The 18313-nt window shown below is 43.7% G+C and overlaps 1 protein-coding gene across 1 annotated transcript in view; it reads left to right on the forward strand.

Annotated features, from left to right (window-relative positions):
- Positions 1-18313, forward strand: part of LOC147117624 (E3 ubiquitin-protein ligase MARCHF11-like) — a 101992-nt gene that overhangs the window by 16616 nt on the left and 67063 nt on the right. The gene's annotated exons all lie outside the window — the stretch shown is intronic.

The following is an 18313-nucleotide window of genomic DNA, read 5'->3' on the forward strand; positions in this document are numbered from 1 at the left end:
TGACCAACTCATCATATGTGTAATCCACAACCCTCTCAGCGTCGTGAATGCTCCACAACCCATCCATCTGCAGCTCCAGCGCCTCAATACGGCCCGTTAGTAGCTGCAGCTGGATGCATTTCTGGCACACGTGGTCATCAGGGACACTGGCAGCGTCCCTGAATTCCCACATAGAGCAAGAGGAGCATAACACGGGGCTGGGCTCTCCTGGCATGACTTACCCTTTTAATTAATTTAAATTAATTCAATACCACCAGTTAAAGATATACTCTAGGGCGCTTATTTACCAACTGTCCCCACTACACCACAGAGACCCAAGAAAATATAAACCGCAGAATTTAACCTTGTAATAAAAGAAATACTCACCAACCAATCACTTACCTGCTTCCTGGTGATGTCACACTTGGATTACCTTTTACCTCACTCCTCTGCTGTTGAATTGGTACGCCTCATTCGCTGCCGCCGCTTTTAACTGCCGCCGGTCGCGCCTCTGCTCTCTCCCAGGTCCAAGCTCTCTGGTCGGGCCTCGTTCGCTGCCGCCGCTTTTAACTGCCGCTGGTCGCGCCTCTGCTCTCTCCCAGGTCCAAGCTCTCTTGTCGGGCCTCGTTCGCTGCCGCCGCTTTTAACTGCTACCGGTCGCGCCTCTGCTCTCTCCCAGGTCCAAGCTCTCTGGTCGGGCCTCGTTCGCTGCCGCCGCTTTTAACTGCCGCCGGTCGCGCCTCTGCTCTCTCCCAGGTCCAAGCTCTCTGGTCGGGCCTCGTTTGCTGCTGCCGCTTTTAGCTGCCGCCGCTTTTAACTGCCGCCAGTCGCGCCTCTGCTCTCTCCCAGGTCCAAGCTCTCTGGTCGGGCCTCGTTCGCTGCCGCCGCTTTTAACTGCCGCCGGTCGCGCCTCTGCTCTCTCCCAGGTCCATATTTTAAGGTCCAATATCAACGATTGACTTCCTTACTGTGAAACTTTCTTCAGATGATGCAGATAGCTATAACTATGTCCTTTATATATAAACATCCAAACATAAAGCTAACCACCAACTGTTGAATCAGGGTTATAGGAATGTTACGCTGATATCACTTGATACCATAGCACAGTATTTTTATATTCTTTAACTAACCACCAGAACCAATTTTGTGAGACATGCATTCATAGAAATACATAGAAGTTACATCGTGGAAGGAGGCCATACAGTCCACCCAATCCCTATCAGAGTTTATCCTCCATGTGAGCAAATAATCCTAATATTCCTTTATCCTTTTTCCTTCATCCACCTAGCTAATATAATCTAATCTTGAATGTTGACATAGGCCGGAATTTTGCCTGCCAGGCTAACTTGGCAGGGGGATGGGAACCTAAGTATAGAGTCAGTAGGGAGGGAAGAAAAACTGGAATTGGAAAACAAAAACGTAGAAAGTAAATTGGAAGGACAGAGGAATCAAGGGCTGGATAGTAGTCAACAAGGAGGTTTGCCTGTACTAAATGGTATATACTTCAATGTAAAGAGCATAGCGAACAAGGCAGATGAGCCGAGGGCACAGGTGGATACTTGGGACTATGATATTATAGCTATTACAGAGACGTGGCTGAAAGACAGGCAGGTATGGCAGTTCAACATTCCTGGTTACAGGATTTTCAGATGGGATAGAGAGGGAGGTAAAAAGGGAGGGGGGTCACGGTATTGATTAAAGAAACTATTACAGCTGTGAGGAGGGATGATATATTGGAGGGATCATCAAACGAGGCCATATGGGTCAAATTGAAAAACAAAAAAGGGGGAATCACACTACTATAGACCCCCAAACAGTGAGAGAGCGGTAGAGCAAATATGTAGACAAATTTCTGAGAAGTGCAAAAACTATAGGACAGTAATAGTAGGGGATTTCAACTACCCCAATATTAACTGGGATAAAATTAGTGTGAAGGGTATAGAGGGTGTGGAATTCCTGAAATGTATCCAGGAAAACTTTTTTAGCCAGTATGTAGCAAGCCCAACAAGGGAGGGGGTGGTTCTGTACTTAGTTTTAGGGAATGAAGCTGGGCAGGTAGAAGGCGTATCAGTGGGGGAGCTAGTGACCATAATGCAGTTAGATTTAAGGTAGTTATGGAAAAGGTCAAGGATAGACCAGGAATAAAATGTCTAAATTTGGGGAAAAGCAAATTTTGCAAAGCTCAGAGGGGATTTAGCCATAGTTGACTGGAAACAGCTACTTGAAGGTAAATCAGTGTCAGAGCAGTGGGAGATATTCAAGGAGGAGATCTGGAGGGTTCAGACCAAATATGTGCCCTTAAAAAAAAAAAAAAAAAAAAAAAAAAAAAAAAAAAAAAAAAAAATTTAAAGTTGGGACTAACAAATCTAGAGCCCCTTGGATGCCTAGGGACATACAGGGTAGGATAATGAAAAAAAGGGAGATGTATGACAGATACCGAGGGCTAAATACTCCAGAATCTTTAGAGGAGCACAGAAAGTGCAGGGGTGCAATTAAAAAGGATATAATAAAAGAGAGAGCATGAAAAATTCTTGGCAAGTAAAATCAAGGAAAACCCAAAGATGTCTTATAAATATATTAAGAGTAAGAGGATAACTAAAGAAAGGGTAGGGCCTATTAGAGCTCATGTGTGGGGCGAAGCAGACATTGCTATCAGGGGAGAGGAGTGTGAAATATTAGATTAAATAAACATAGTGAGAGAGGAGGTATTAAGGGGTTTAGCAGCTTTAAAAGTGGATAAATCCCTAGGCCCAGATGAAATGTATCCCAGGCTGTTAAGCGAAGCAAAAGAGGAAATAGCAGAGGCCCTGACCATCATTTTTCAACCCTCTCTGGCTTCAGGTGTGGTGCCGGCGGACTGCTAATGTGGTACCCTTGTTTTAAAAGGGAGAAAAGGATAGACCAAGTAATTACAGGCCAGTCAGCCTAACCTCGGGAAAATTATTGGAAAGAATTCTGAAGGACAGGATAAATCTTCATTTAGAAAGATACAGATTAATCAAGGATAGTCAGCACGGATTTGTTAAGGGAAGGTGGTGTCTGACAAACTTGATTGAATTTTTTGAGGAGGTAACAAGGAGGGTGGATGAGGGTAGTGCATTTGATGTAGTGTATATGGACTTTAGCAAGGCTTTTGATAAGGTTCCACGTGGCAGACTGGTCACGAAGTTAAAAGCCCATGGGATCCAGGGCAAAGTGTCAAGTTGGATTCAAAACTGGCTCGGAGATGGGAAGCAGAGGGTAATGGTTGATGGGTGTTTATGTGACTCGAAGGCTGTTTCCAGTGAGGTTCCGCAGGGCTCAGTACTAGGTCCCTTGCTTTTTGTAGTATATATCAATGATCTAGACTTGAATATAGGGGGTATGATTAAGAAGTTTGTAGATGATACTAAAATCGGCTGTGTGGTTGATACTGAAGAAGGAAGCTGTAGACTGCAGGAAGATATCAATAAATTGGTCAGGCGGGCAGAACAGTGGCAAATTAAATTCAATCTGGAGAAGTGTGAGGTAATGCATTTGGGGAGGGCTAACAATGAAAGAGAATACACATTAAATGGTAGGACACTGAGTAGTGTAGAGGAACAAAGGAACCTTGGAGTGCATGTCCACAGATCCCTGAAGGTAGCAGGCCAGGTAGATAAGGTGGTTAAGAAGGCATACGGAATGCTTGCCTTTATTAGCCGTGGCATAGAATACAAGAGCTTCAACTGTATAAAACACTAGTTAGGCCTCAGCTAGAGTACTGCGTGCAGTTCTGGTCACCACATTACAGGAAAGATGTGATTGCACTAGAGAGGGTACAGAGGAGATTTACAAGGATGTTGCCTGGAGTAGAGAATCTTAGCTATGAGGAAAGATTGGATAGACTGGGTCTGTTTTCCTTGGAACAGAGGAGGCTGAGGGGAGATCTTATTGAGGTGTATAAAATTATGAGGGGCCTAGATAAAGTGGATAGAAATGACCTATTTCCCTTAGTAGAGGGCTCAAAAACCAGGGGCCACAAATTTAAAGTAATTGGTGGAAGTTTTAGAGGGGATTTGAGGGGAAATTTTTTCACCCAGAGGGTTGTGGGAGTCTGGAACTCGCTGCCTGAAAGGGTGGTAGAGGCAGAAACCCTAACCACATTTAAAAAGTACTTGGATGTGCACTTGGGATGCTGTAACCTGCAGGGCTACGGATCAACAGCTGGGAAGTGGGATTAGGCTGGATAGCTCTTTGTTGGCCGGCGCGGACATGATGGGCCGAAATGGCCTCCTTCCATGCTGTAACTTTCTATGATTCTATGATTCTAGGTCCGGTGTGGCCGGTTTTTGTGGCAGGTCGCAAACTTGCTGCTGGCTCCATCCCGCTGTTGAAAATGAACTTACCTTAATGGGCCCTATTAACCCCACCCAGCACGTTACCTGACCCAATGAGATGGAGCAGGTCTGGTGATATCATTCATGGCACATTTTCAGCTGGGATCCATAAAGGGACCATGGTCACATTACGGTTGACGTTTACTCTAACATAGTGCTGTCAGTGCACTACAGCATTAGAGTGCTGCAAACACTGACAATGACTGCACAGAGGCAGAGGGCTGCAAAGCATGCAGGGAGGTCCTCTTCCCTTCCAACAGGTGGAAGAGTCCTCTCCAGGAGACCAAGACAGCCTGGCTATAGATTGCAGAGGAGGTCACAAGCAGAGATGTGTTCAGGATGACCTGGGTGGAGTGCTGTAAACGTTTCAATGTTCTCATTAGATCAGGAAACATTAGTACATAGCCACACTCAACTGCATCATGCTGTGCCTCTCATCACATCCCCATCGCTCTGCCTTCCCTACCCTACTCCTGCACATCCTTACTCACATCAACATACCTTGCACCTCCACCCATCCCTCGCTGTCTATCTACATTATCACATTCCCATCTCACTAGCCACCCCTCACACTCACCCTCATCCCAGTGCAATCATACCAACTAACAACACACAATGGTAGCCACTTGGGTGTTTTATGCAATGTTTATGTAAAGTTTCTGTTAATGTGGTGTCAAACATAAAAATCTTTATTTTCAACACTTTCTGGTCTTGGACAGATTTGTGTACACCTTTGTAAGTGACAGTGAGTAGCAGTGAATGGTGAGCCATAACGGTACCCCCCACAATGGTGATGAGTGTGAAATGAATGGCTTGGTCATTGTAGGGATGCTTTATGGTGTTGGTGTGGGGTGGTGCCAACCTGGAACATCATGTGGCAGCCATATGGGTGTACAGCATAGTTAACTAAATCTGGCCATGATGAGGCCATCCCTGGCCTCCTGGGCAGCAATGTGCTGATGCCCTGTATCCTGTGCAGCATCAGTTGATTGTGGAGAAGGTTGGTGTTGTTGATGGTGCTGCTGGTGTTGGGGCTCATCGTGATCTGATTCTGAGGCCCAAGGTGAGATAGTATAAACGGCACCCATGTTGATGGAATAGATGGCAGGTGAAGTACAGATGACAGAAGCATTCTCTCAATGGTGAGAGAGTTCTTCCAATGAGGTGACACTGGATGGAGACTATACTGTAAAGACATGCAGCCTGCAGAAATGGACTGAGCAACAGCTTCTGTCTGAGGAAAGTGATCATCTGTCAGGTGGGAGCTTTCACTGAACATTTCATGCTTTCAAGTAATCAGCTGGAGCAATGGCCATGGAACTCCTGCCTCAGGTTGACAGATGCAGTTCCTGAGCTGCGTGAATCCCGTGGCCATGCAGGGAAATTTAAAAAGTAAGTGAAAAAAGGCTTTTAAGTGCCTGTAAACTACCTGATAATTGTTAAATCTCAAGAGTTTAATAACCTTGCTTGTATAACAATTAAAAGAGTACACAGGAGACAGAGTTCAGTTAACAGCCATCTTTCCAGAGAACCTTCTCCACTTCACGCACTCTATTTCCCATAGTGCATTGCACATCACAACTACGGTTAAACTATGTGGGACAATTCAAATACAACATTCAAAATACACAACATCTCCTCCCCTCTTACATTAGATGTCCCAATAGAACCACAAAATTTAAAAACACAATAATAATTCAAAATTTTTTAAAACACAGATAAGGGATAAGCCTCTGAACTATAAGTTCAAATGTATAGGGGGTCGCCGCTCTCTGGTAGGATACCGGCGGTCAACCTGGCTCTCCAGTTCATTGTCTCTCACAGGTGACGTCAACACAGGTGTAGGCAGCTGAGGTGCCTGTATACAGGTCTCCCTTGCTGATGAGATAGGGGCTGAAGCAGCTGTTTCCTCAGAAGGTGAGCCTCTCTGTGTAGAAGGCAGATGACCCACAGCATCACCCAATGGCAGATAAACTGCTGTTCGTGGTTCAGTGGGTGTTGCTGCACTTCGTAGAAGCTAATCGGTGTGTCTCTTCCAGACAATGTCCTCGGGTGTCTGTACAGTGTAGGATACTGGACCAGTCTGTGCAATGACAGTAGCAGGAACCCACTTAGGTCCACCACTGTAGTTCCGTGCCAACACATGTTCACCCAACTAAAGGCTGGAAGGAACTGAATTTAAGATGGCCACCACAAATCACATGACATCAACTACCAATGAGATTACAACATATATCCCAAGGCAGGAAACAAACAACCAATCACAATACTTCTTACTAAACATAAAGAATAATCACCACATTCACCCCTCCTTTTAAAATATACTCCAACCTAAATAACCTTTACAATTTATAATTAATTATTTACAACTAAAACTATGCACAGACAAAATAAAACTATTCAACATGACACAATACTAAGTGAGCAACAACAAATAGTAACATTGCACATAAGTATGAAATATCTCTCAACTAAAACAATATAATATAATATTTCAACAATTTTAAAACATTACTATCAATTTAAAAGTCCATTTTCAATCGGTCGACCGGATATCTTGTTCGTGTCGACCTTCTTAACCTTGGTGAAATTCCTTGCCCTCCCACACCAGGAGACACAGAAGTATCTTCTGCAGGAAGGCTATCCATATCCCGATTTTCAACGGTTTCCGGATTAGAAATCCCATCAGGAGGTAAACTGGGACGGTCATGAACATCCATCGAAGGCTGACTAATAGAAGTATAATTATCTGCAGTCGGATTGGAAATATTCGTAGTATCTGTAACAGCATCCACATTATCTGAATCATGACTATTGTTAATATCCTCAGAAGAGGGCTGGCCACCACAAGGAGCCAAGTCTTTAATTGAAATGGTACTTTCTTTCCCATCTTGGAATCGAATATGAGCATATTGGGAATTTGCCTCCAACAGCTCCACCTCCTCCACTAAAGGATCATATTTTGACAATCTAACATGGCGTCGAAGCAGCACAGGTCCCTGCATAGTAAGCCATGAAGGTACCGAATATCCCATAGTAGATCTCCACAGATAGTTAAAGAGCCTTTCATAGGGGGTCACATTAGTAGCCATTGAAAGCAATGATCTAATGGAATGCAGGGCATCAGGCAGTACCATTTCCCACTGTGTATTCTTAAGGTTCCGTGATGTCAAAGCCAACATAACTGCCTTCCAGATCACCCCATTGTATCGTTCGCACTGTCCATTACCCTGGGGATTATACGGGGTAGTTCTGCTAGTAGAAATTCCCCGACTCTGGAGGTATTCCTTCAACTGGGAAGACATAAAAGAACTTCCCTGATCCGAATGGATATACGCAGGCATCCCAAAGATGACAAAAAGTTGAGTCAGACATTTAATAACTGTAGCAGCTGATACATCTGCGCAAGGAAAAGCAAAAGGGAACCTTGAAAACTCACCCACAACAGTAAATATATATCGGTTTTGAGTAGTTGAAGGAAGAGGCCCCTTAAAATCGACACTCAAACATTCAAAAGGAGAAGTAGCCTTTATAAGATGAGCTCGTTGAGGCTTAAAGAAATTCGGTTTACACCGAGCACAGATAGAACATGATGAAGTCATCCGCTTGACGTCTTCAACTGAAATGGGCAAATTCTTACTGCGTACGAAGTGTATCATCCTCGTAACCCCAGGATGGCATAAGGCATTGTGAAGATTAATAAGCGTATCTCCATGAATCACAGAACAATAAGCCCTCAACAGCGCATCAGCAGCAACATTATCCTTCCCCGGACGATAAACTATATCAAAATGGTAACATGCCAACTCAATCCTCCACCTCATTATTTTATCATTCTTAATCTTTCTAAAATGTTTGACATCAAACATAAAGGACACAGACTTTTGATCAGTTACCAACGTAAAATGTCGCCCCGATAAATAATGTCTCCATTTACGCAGTGCTTCTACTATTGCATACGCCTCTTTCTCTATTGAAGAATGCCTTTTTTCACTATTGTTCAAGGTACGTGAGAAAAAGGCCACAGGTCTTCCATTTTGGTTCAGAGTAGCCCCAATTGCAAAATCAGAAGCGTCCGTCTCAATCACAAAAGGAACCTGCTCATCAATAGAATGCACAACTGCTCCAAGGATATCCTTTTTAAAATTATCAAAACACGTCCTGGCCTCCCATGATAGAGGATATGTCGTAACCCGAATAAGAGGCTGGATCTTCTGTGAAAAATGTGCAATCCAATTAGAATAGTAAGAAAACAGTCCAACAACTCGTTGCAAAGCCTTAGAATTAGTAGGGCAGGGTAAATCAATCAATGGTCGCAGACGTTCTGGGTCTGGTTTAATCTTGTTTCCCGAGATAATATACCCCAGTAGATTTACCTCAGTGGTCGAAAAGGTACACTTCTCTTTATTGAAAGTTAAACTAACTTTTTCCGCAGCTTGAAGGAATCTTTCTAAATTAGAATCATGCTCCACCCTTGATTTGCCACACACCGTGATGTCATCTAAGTATGAAAAGGTGTCAGAGAGAGAGTTATCACTTATAAAAGCATCCATTGCCTGTTGAAAACAAGCAACACCATTAGTAACACCAAATGGTATTCGGCAAAACTGATACAGCTTTCCACCAGCCTCAAAGGCCGTATATGGTTGATCCTTCTTAACAATAGGAATCTGATAAGCACTCTTTAGGTCAATAGTGCTAAAAACCTTATACTGAGATACTTTATTGATAAGCTCATCAATCTTAGGCAAAGGGTACGCATCTAATTGAGTATACCTATTAATAGTTTGGGAATAGTCTATCACCATTCGTTTCTTATGTCTCTCGTTAGTCGTGACAACTACCTGTGCCCGCCAAGGCGAACAACTAGGTTCAATGATTCCTTCCAATAAGAGATGTTGAACTTCAGAATTAATAAATTCTCTATCCTGACTGCTATACCTTCTTGACTTGATAGCAATTGGCTTACAATCTGGCATCAAATTGGAAAAAAGTGATAATGGAGAAATGGATAAAGAGGTTAACCCACAAATAGATAAAGGTGGCTTAGTCCCTCCAAATGAAAGATTGAGAGACTCGTGTAACTGAAGCACATCATGACCAATCAAAATATCCGCACAGAGATTAGGCAAAACAGATAGGCGTATATCAGTATACGTATTACCTAGAAGAATCAATTTCACAAGGCAACAACCAGCTACTTGTGAAGTGAGAGTTGTCTGAGCCATACACACCTGATAGGAAACAGGCGAAATTTTCAAATGCTTCTCCTTTGCAAACTGAAGACTTTTAAAACTCTCGGTACTGCCCGTATCTATAAGGGCCTTCACTTCCAACCCATTAACTTGGGCTGTAACTATAGCTTTGTTTAGGCCATGAGCAAATGCAGCAGAAATTGATGCAATAAACACCCTATCTAAAGGCTGAATAGTCACAGAGGAGGTAATTGAACCTGATGATTTACACACACGTGCGTAATGACCTCTCTTGCCGCATTTACTACACACAGCCTCCCGAGCAGGACACTTCAGACGAGGGTGCCGGACGTTCCCACAAAAATAACACTTCTGAATCCTAGAGGCAACAGCCGCTGAAGTAGAAACTGTTTCAGAATCTAGTAAACCACTCCTATTAAGTCCACATAATTCCTTTTCATCCGGAACTGCCGAAACCACAGTCACAGGCCGATTAAAAAGAGCATAAGAATCCGAACTTCTCTGAGCCACATCCAATGTAGAAGCTTGCTCAAAAGCACTCTTAAGATCCAAAGTCTTATTTTCTAACAACCGCTGACGAATTGATCTAGACAGTAATCCATTAATAAAAGCATCCCATACCGATTCTTCCTTATATTCTTCAGCCGTCACGGCCTTATAATTACAGTTAACACTAAGGCACCGAAGTGCTTGTAAATAAGTATCCAAAGATTCTCCCACCTGCTGCCTACGGGCAGATAGAAGGTGACGTGCAAATACCTCATTCTTTGGTTTAACAAAAATCTTTTCCAATGTAGAAATAGCCACTTCGTAAGTTTTACAGTCCAAAATATACTTATACACATCCGGAGCAATGTAGTTGATCAGCATATTCAGCTTATTTAGAGACTCTTGATCCAACACGCCCAAAAAGTTTTTAAATGTACAATACCAGTGTTTCCATTTATCATCCACTCCTGCAGAATTAGGGTCAGCATTGAATCGTTCTGGTTGAAGATATCGCTCCATTCTGACATAAAGTTAATAAATTGAAATAAAGAATAGATTTGCCTTTCTAATCTAGGCTTTATTAACTTAAAAACCCTGTAGCACATCTTCAACACCCAGTCCCAACTAAAGGCTGGAAAGAACTGAATTTAAGATGGCCACCACAAATCACATGACATCAACTACCAATGAGATTACAACATATATCCCAAGGCAGGAAACAAACAACCAATCACAATACTTCTTACTAACCATAAAGAATAATCACCACACACCTGGACTGAAGACTCTGTCTTTGGAGCGTTGTTCACGTCGCTTGATCTGCTTGTCCTGCTGATACTGTACCACGTCTTTCACCTTTGGCAGTTTCAGCAGGTCAAAGTTGGTTCGTAGCTCTCTTTTGAGCAGTAGAGTGGCAGGTGATGCTTTTGTGGTCGCATGTGGTGTGTTCCTGTAACTCAACAGGAAACTATTCAGGCGCTGATGAAGCGTTCCCTGGCCTTGCGATGCCTTTAGAGAGTGTTTCATGGTCTGAACAAACCTCTCAGCTAGACCATTGGTCGCAGGATGATATGGTGCAGCCCTGATATGTTGTACGCCATTCACCTGCAGCAATGTAGCCATTTCTTGTGACACCCACTGTGGACCGTTGTCTGAGACAAGTTGCATCGGAGATCCAAATCGGCTGAACACCTCACCTATCTTCTCGATGGTCTTCTCAGCGGTGGTGGACCTCATTATAACAACCTCTGGCCACTTACTGTGCGCATCAACAGCCACCAGGAACATTCTCTCCTCGAATGGACCTGCAAAGTCTTCATGAATGCGGTGCCATGCTTCCTCCAGAAAGTCCCAGGGGTGAAGAGGTGCAAGCTGTGGCACATTACGAACTCTCTGACATGAGGAACAGGTTTTAGCTTTGTCCTCAATCTGTCCATCCATACCCGGCCACCAGAACTAGCTCCTCGCTATTTCTTTCATACGAACCATTCCGCAGTGTCCGGAGTGTAGTTGCTGTAACACTGGTTTCCGTAGCGATGGTGGAATAACCACTCTCCTCCCCCACAGCAAACATCCAGACTGCACCGACAGTTCGTTTCTCCTTAAGAGATATGGTTTCAGGTTTGGGTCATCGCTGTCAAGCCTGGGTCGTTTCTGGTGTTTTGTCAGACCTGTGTCGAAGTAACAGGCGCGTTCTCCACCTGCCTAAAATAGCAGATGTCCATGCTACGCGTCAAAGGCTTGGTGACAGGCAGCGGCAGCCTGGAAAGACCGCCGGCGTTGCCGTGCAGGTCAGACTTACGATATCTAATGTCAAATGTGTGTGCAGACAACAGCAGCGCTCACCTTTGCATTCTGCTTGCAGCAAGTGACGGAATCCCTGTATGTGGCCCGAAGATGGTCGAGAGAGGGCAATGATCTGTTAGTAGGGTGAACTGTCTCCCATACAAATATTGGTGAAACTTGCAAACGCCAAAAATGATGCTCAGTGCTTCTCGTTCTATTTGGGCGTAGTTAGTTTCAGCTCTGTTCAAAGTCCTAGATGCGAATGCTATCGGCTTCTCTTCTCCGTTTGGCATGATATGAGAAATGACCGCTCCCACACCATATGACGATGCATCGCAAGCTAACTGTATTGGTAATGAAAGGTTAAAATGAGTCAAAGCCTCTGACTTCAGGAGCGTGTCCTTTGCTGTCATGAACGCCTCCTGGCACTTGTTAGTCCATTCCCACTTCTTGTCTTTACATAGCAACCAATGCAGCGGCCTCAGCATCGAGGCTAGGTTCGGTATGAACCGTCCATAGTAGTTCAGTAACCCTAAAAAAGAACACAGCTGGCTGATATTTTCAGCTGCTGGGGCATCCACGATTGCCTTGGTCTTGGACGGTGCCTTGTGAAGACCTGTGGCATCGATCACATGACTGAGGTACTCAACTGATGCCTGAAAAAAATCGCATTTATCCCTGCGAACTCTGAGTCCGTAATCCCTCAGTCTCTGTAGCGTTGCGTCCAAGTTGCGCAGATGGTCTTGGTCATCACACCCAGTAACTAAGATATCATCTAAGTAGCACTGGACTCCAGGCAATCCACTAAGGATCTGGTCCATAGCACGTTGGAAAAGCGCTGAAGCTGATGTAATTCTGAAAGGAAGTCAACGATACCTAAATAGGCCCTTGTGCGTCACAATAGTCAGCATTTCTCGTGACTGTTCATCCACATGCATTTGCAGGTAGGCTTGACAGAGGTCGATTGTGCTAAACTTCTGGCCCCCAGCAAGTCCCGCAAACAAATCATCAATATGGGGAAGCGGATATTGCTCCACTGACAATACAGGGTTAACAGTTACTTTAAAATCGCCACATATCCTAACTCCACCCCCTTTCTTGAGCACTGGTACGATGGGCATTGCCCATTCACTCACGCTGACTGGTTCTAGTACTCCGCTTTCAACTAGGGCTTCTAAGTCAGCCTGGGCTTCTAAGTTAGCCTCGACTTTTGGTCTGATGGCATAAGGTACGGGTCATGCCTTCATGAACTTGGGTTTGCTATCCTGCTTAATATGAAGCTTCACAGTAATATCTTTCATGCTACCCAGTTCTCCATTAAAGACTTCTGCATGTTTCTTTAAGATGGCGGGTAAGCCTGGATCATTGTGTGACATCATGCAGACTGATAACCAGTCTTAATTTTATTATCTCCATCCACGAACGTCCCAGCAGGGAGGGGTAGTCTCCTTTAACTACGTAGAGTGGTAACTTCCTAGTTTGTCCATTCAACTGAACTGTGACCTCAGTGATAACCTCTCACGGTTACTCTTTCACCGGTATATGTCTTCAACGCTATGTTAGCTGGCTGAAGTGGAAGGTGCTTTAATGTCTTTTTGTAGACTGTCTCTGACATAAGAGATACTGCTGCCCTGGTATCGATCTGCATTCGCACAGGCTGCCCCTCTAGCAAGGGTGAGACCCAGTAGCCATGCGAATCCCCAGCTACAGTCAGCACGTTCAGTAATAGTTCCTCCTCTGAAGTGTCACTTGCCTCTGTTTTGTTCTGTTCTACAGAGCGGACATGCTTCTTTGTCTTTTGTCTGAATGTTTTTTTTCTTCCTTCCATCTTTGACGTTTTCTCTGTGTCCTTTTTATTTCTGCATGCGCACTGAATATGTCCCTTTTTACCACAGCTGTGGCAATCCATGTCCACACACCAGCATGCAGACGCAAGATGCCCTGTTTTGCCATAACGGAAGCATGGCCCTTGGCTCTCTGTTCTTACTTTGTGCACTTTTTCTGTTGCACCCAACTGTTGAGCTTCCTTAGCTGCCAATTCCATGGAAATACTGATTTCAATGGCCTTTTGTAGAGTCAGATTACTCTCCGTTAATAGTCTCTTCTGTATGGCTTCAGTTCTCATACCACACACTAGCCTGTCTCTTATAGTATCATTTAGCACGTCATTAAACTCACAGTGCTCTGATAGTTTTTTTAGTGCAGCTACAAACATGGTCACTGTTTCTCCTTCTTCCTGGTTACGCCTGTGGAACCTAAACCTCTCAGCTATGACTAGGGGTTTTGGGTGAAAAATGCCCTTTTAGTATCTCCACAATTTCGCTATATTGTTTAGTCCCTGGTTTATCTGGATGCACTAAAGTACGCAAAAGATTGAAAGTCTTTGGTCCCATCACACTTAACAATGTAGGTACTACTTTGTTCCCTCCAATGTCATTTGCTTGTGTGAAGTATTCAAATCGTTCTGTGTATGAGCTCCATTGTTTGACATTCTCATCAAACGGTCCAATGTTACCGATAATTCCAGCCAATTTCCTTCTCTCAGGCTCCTAATTATCATTCACTAAGGATCCTCCCAATGTTGAACTCAACTAAAATCGCTATCAGTTAAATGCTTCAATTCACAGATTGATTCACAGTTGAGTAGGCTGTGTTGCCTACCCGGTGCCAGGGTTAAGGACATCTCCTCTGGGCTGGAAAGAAACTTGCAGTGGGAGGGGGTGGATCCAGTTGTCGTGGTCCATGTTGGTACAAACGACGTAGATAGGACTAGCAAGCCGGTTCTGTTAAAGGAGTATGAGCAGCTAGGGGTCAAATTAAAAGACAGAACCTCAAGGGTAATAATCTCTGGATTATTACCTGAGCCACGAGCGAATTTGGCTAGGACAAATAAAATTAGAGAGTTAAATGTGTGGCTCAAAGACTGGTGTGGGAGAAATGGGTTTTGCTTCCTGGGACACTGGCACCAGTACTGGGGCAGGAGGGAGCTGTTCCGTTGGGATGGGCTTCACTTGGCCAGTGCTGGGGCTAGAGTCCTGGCAGATCATATAACTAGGGCTGTAGAGAGGGCTTTAAACTAACTAGTGGAGGGGAGGTTCCTAGAGAGCAAATAATAAAAATGACAACAGAGACTTAGGTAGCAGTGGGGAAATTAAAAACCAGAGCATGTCAGGAAGGGGCAGAAGGTATGGAGTAAAAGGTAAAGTAATAAAAAGGGCAAAAGCAGGAACTAAGTGCCACAAAACATATTTGAAAGTTCTCTATCTGAATGCACGTAGCATTCGTAACAAAATAGACGAGTTAATGGCACAAATAACTACATATGGGTATGATCTTGTGGCCATTACAGAAACATGGCTGCAGGGTGACAATGCCTGGGAATTAAACATACCAGGTTATTTAACGATCAGGAAGGACAGGCAGGAAGGAAGGGGGGTGGGGTGGCTATGTTAATAAAGGAAGGAATCGCTGTAATACAGAGAAATGATATTGGGTCAAAAGATCAGGATAATGAAACAGTTTGGGTGGAGATAAGGAATAATAAGGGGAAAAAAACATTAGTGGGCCTCCGAACAGTTGCAACTCTGTTGGACGGAGTATCAATCAGGAAATAGTTGAGGCTTGTAATAAGGGAACATCTATAATTATGGGGGATTTTAACTATCATATTAATTGGACAAATCAAATTGGGCAGGGCTGCCTTGAGGATGAGTTCATTGAGTGTATTAGGGATGGGTTTCTTGAGCAGTATGTAACTGAACCGACCAGGGGGCAAGCAACCTTAGATCTGGTCCTGTGTAACGAGACAGGATTAATTTAAAATGTCCTAGTAAAGGATCCCCTTGGAATGAGTGACCATAACATGGTTGAATTCCATATTCAATTAGAGGGTGAGAAGGTTGGATCTCAAACAAGCGTGCTAAGCTTGAATAAAGGAGACTATGAAGGTATGAGAGCGGAATTGAGTAGAGTGGATTGGGAAAATAGATTAAAGGGTAAGACGATACATGATCAGTGGTGTACATTTAAGGAGTTATTTTACAACTTCCAAAAAATATATATTCCACTGAGAAGAAAAGGGTGTAAAAGAAAAGACAGCCATCCATGGCTAAGTAAAGAAATTAAGGATAGTATTCGACTAAAAACAAGGGCATATAAGGTAGCCAAATCTAGTGGGAGGATAGAGGATTGGGAAAACTTTAAAAGACAGCAAAAAATAACAAAAAGATTGATTAAGAAAGGGAAGATACATTATGAAAGTAAATTAGCAAAAAATATAAAAACAGATAGTAAGAGTTTTTATTGTTATATAAAAAGAAAAAGGGTGGCTAAAGTAAATGTTGGTCCCTTAGAGGATGAGACCGGGAAATTAATGGTGGGAAATATGGAGATGGCAAAAACACTGAATGAATATTTTGTATCAGTCTTTACAGTAGAGGACACTAAGAATATCCCAACACTGGACAAACAGGGGGCTATAGGGGGGGAGGAGCTAAACACGATCAAAATCACTAAGGAAGTGGTACTCGGTAAAATAATGGGACTCAAGGTGGATAAATCACCTGGACCGGATGGCTTACATCCTAGGGTCTTGAGGGAAGTGGCGGTAGGGATTGTGGATGCATTGGTAATAATTTTCCAAAACTCCCTGGACTCGGCAAAGGTCCTGGCAGACTGGAAAACTGCTAATGTAACACCCTTATTTAAAAAGGGCAGTAGATAGAAGGCTGGAAACTATAGACCGGTTAGCCTAACATCTGTGGTAGGTAAAATTTTGGAGTCCATTATTAAGGAGACAGTAACAGGACATTTAGATAATCATAATTTAATAGGACAAAGTCAGCATGGTTTTATGAAGGGGAAGTCATGTTTGACAAATTTGCTGGAGTTCTTTGAGGAAGTAACATATAGGGTGGATAAAGGGGAATCAGTGGACGTAGTGTATTTAGACTTCCAAAAGGTATTTGACAACGTGCCACACAAAAGATTATTGCTTAAGATAAAAAATCACGGGATTGGGGGTAATATTCTGGCATGGATAGAGGATTGGCTATCTAACAGAAGGCAGAGAGCTGGGATAAATGGTTCATTCTCAGACTGGCAATCAGTAACTAGTGGTGTTCCACAGGGGTCGGTGCTGGGTCCCCAACTCTTTACAATCTATATTACTGATTTGGAGGAGGGGACCGAGTGTAACATGTCAAAGTTTTCAGATGATACTAAGATGGGGGGGAAAGTAGTGAGTGAGGAGGACATAAAAAACCTGCAAGGGGACATAGACAGGCTAAGTAAGTGGGCAGAGATTTGGCAGATGGAATACAATACTGGAAAGTGGGAGGTTATGCACTTAGGCAGGAAAAATCGTAGAGCAAGTTATTATCTTAATGGCAAGAAACTTGAAAGTACTGAAGTACAAAGGGATCTGGGGGTCCTGGTGCACGAAACTCAAAAGGTTAGTACACAGGTGCAGCAAGTGATTAAGAAGGCCAATGGAATGTTGGCTTTCATTGCTAGGGGGATAGAATATAAAAATAGGGAGGTATTGCTTCAGTTGTACAAGGTATTGGTGAGACCGCACCTGGAATACTGCATACAGTTTTGGTGTCCATACTTAAGAAAAGACATACTTGCTCTCGAGTCAGTACAAAGAAGGTTCACTCGGTTAATCCCGGGGATGAGGGGATGGACATATGAGGAGAGGTTGAGTAGATTGGGACTCTACTCATTGGAGTTCAGAAGAGTGAGAGGCGATCTTATTGAAACATATAAGATTGTGAAGCGGTTGGATCGGGTGGATGCGGTGAGAATGTTCCCGATGATGGGTGAAACTAGAACTAGGAAGCATAGTCTTAGAATAAGGGGCTGCTCTTTCAAAACTGAGATGAGGAGGGACTACTTCACTCAGAGGGTGGTAGGTCCATGGAATATGCTGCCCCAAAAAGCTGTAGAAGCTACATCATCACATAAATTTAAAACAGAAATAGACAGTTTCCTAAAAGTAAAGGGAATTAAGGGTTACGGGGAGCGGGTAGGAATTTGGACATGAGTCTAGGTTTGGATCGGTCATGGCCCTGTGGGTAGCGGAGCGGGCCCAGGGGCCATGTAGCCTGATCCTGCTCCTATTTCGTGTGTCTAATTCTGTTAGATTCAGGAGATGGTTCTGTGATAGTAGATTGGCGGTCAGGATCAGATCAGCCGTGATCTTATTGAATGGCGGAGCAGGCTCGAGGGGCAGATTGGCCTACTCCTGCTCCTATTTTTTATGTTCTTATGAATAAATGTCCTTCCCGATTTACTCACTGTTTTTCCTCCCCTTCTTCAAGTTGTTAGTACCTTATACGCCGTCTCGTCTTCCCGCCATTCCAAGCTCCTTTATCCTCGAGCCAGCCTCACTTTAATTAACTGTCCACGGCAAAAATAACAGTTTTAAACACGTAAAACCTGACTATCTTCCGCACAGCAGAGCCACATAAGTTCAGACGTCCT

Source organism: Somniosus microcephalus, chromosome 5, assembly GCF_052327205.1.
Source record: "Somniosus microcephalus isolate GS21.2 chromosome 5, FLI_Smic_1.0, whole genome shotgun sequence".
NCBI lineage: Eukaryota > Metazoa > Chordata > Chondrichthyes > Squaliformes > Somniosidae > Somniosus > Somniosus microcephalus.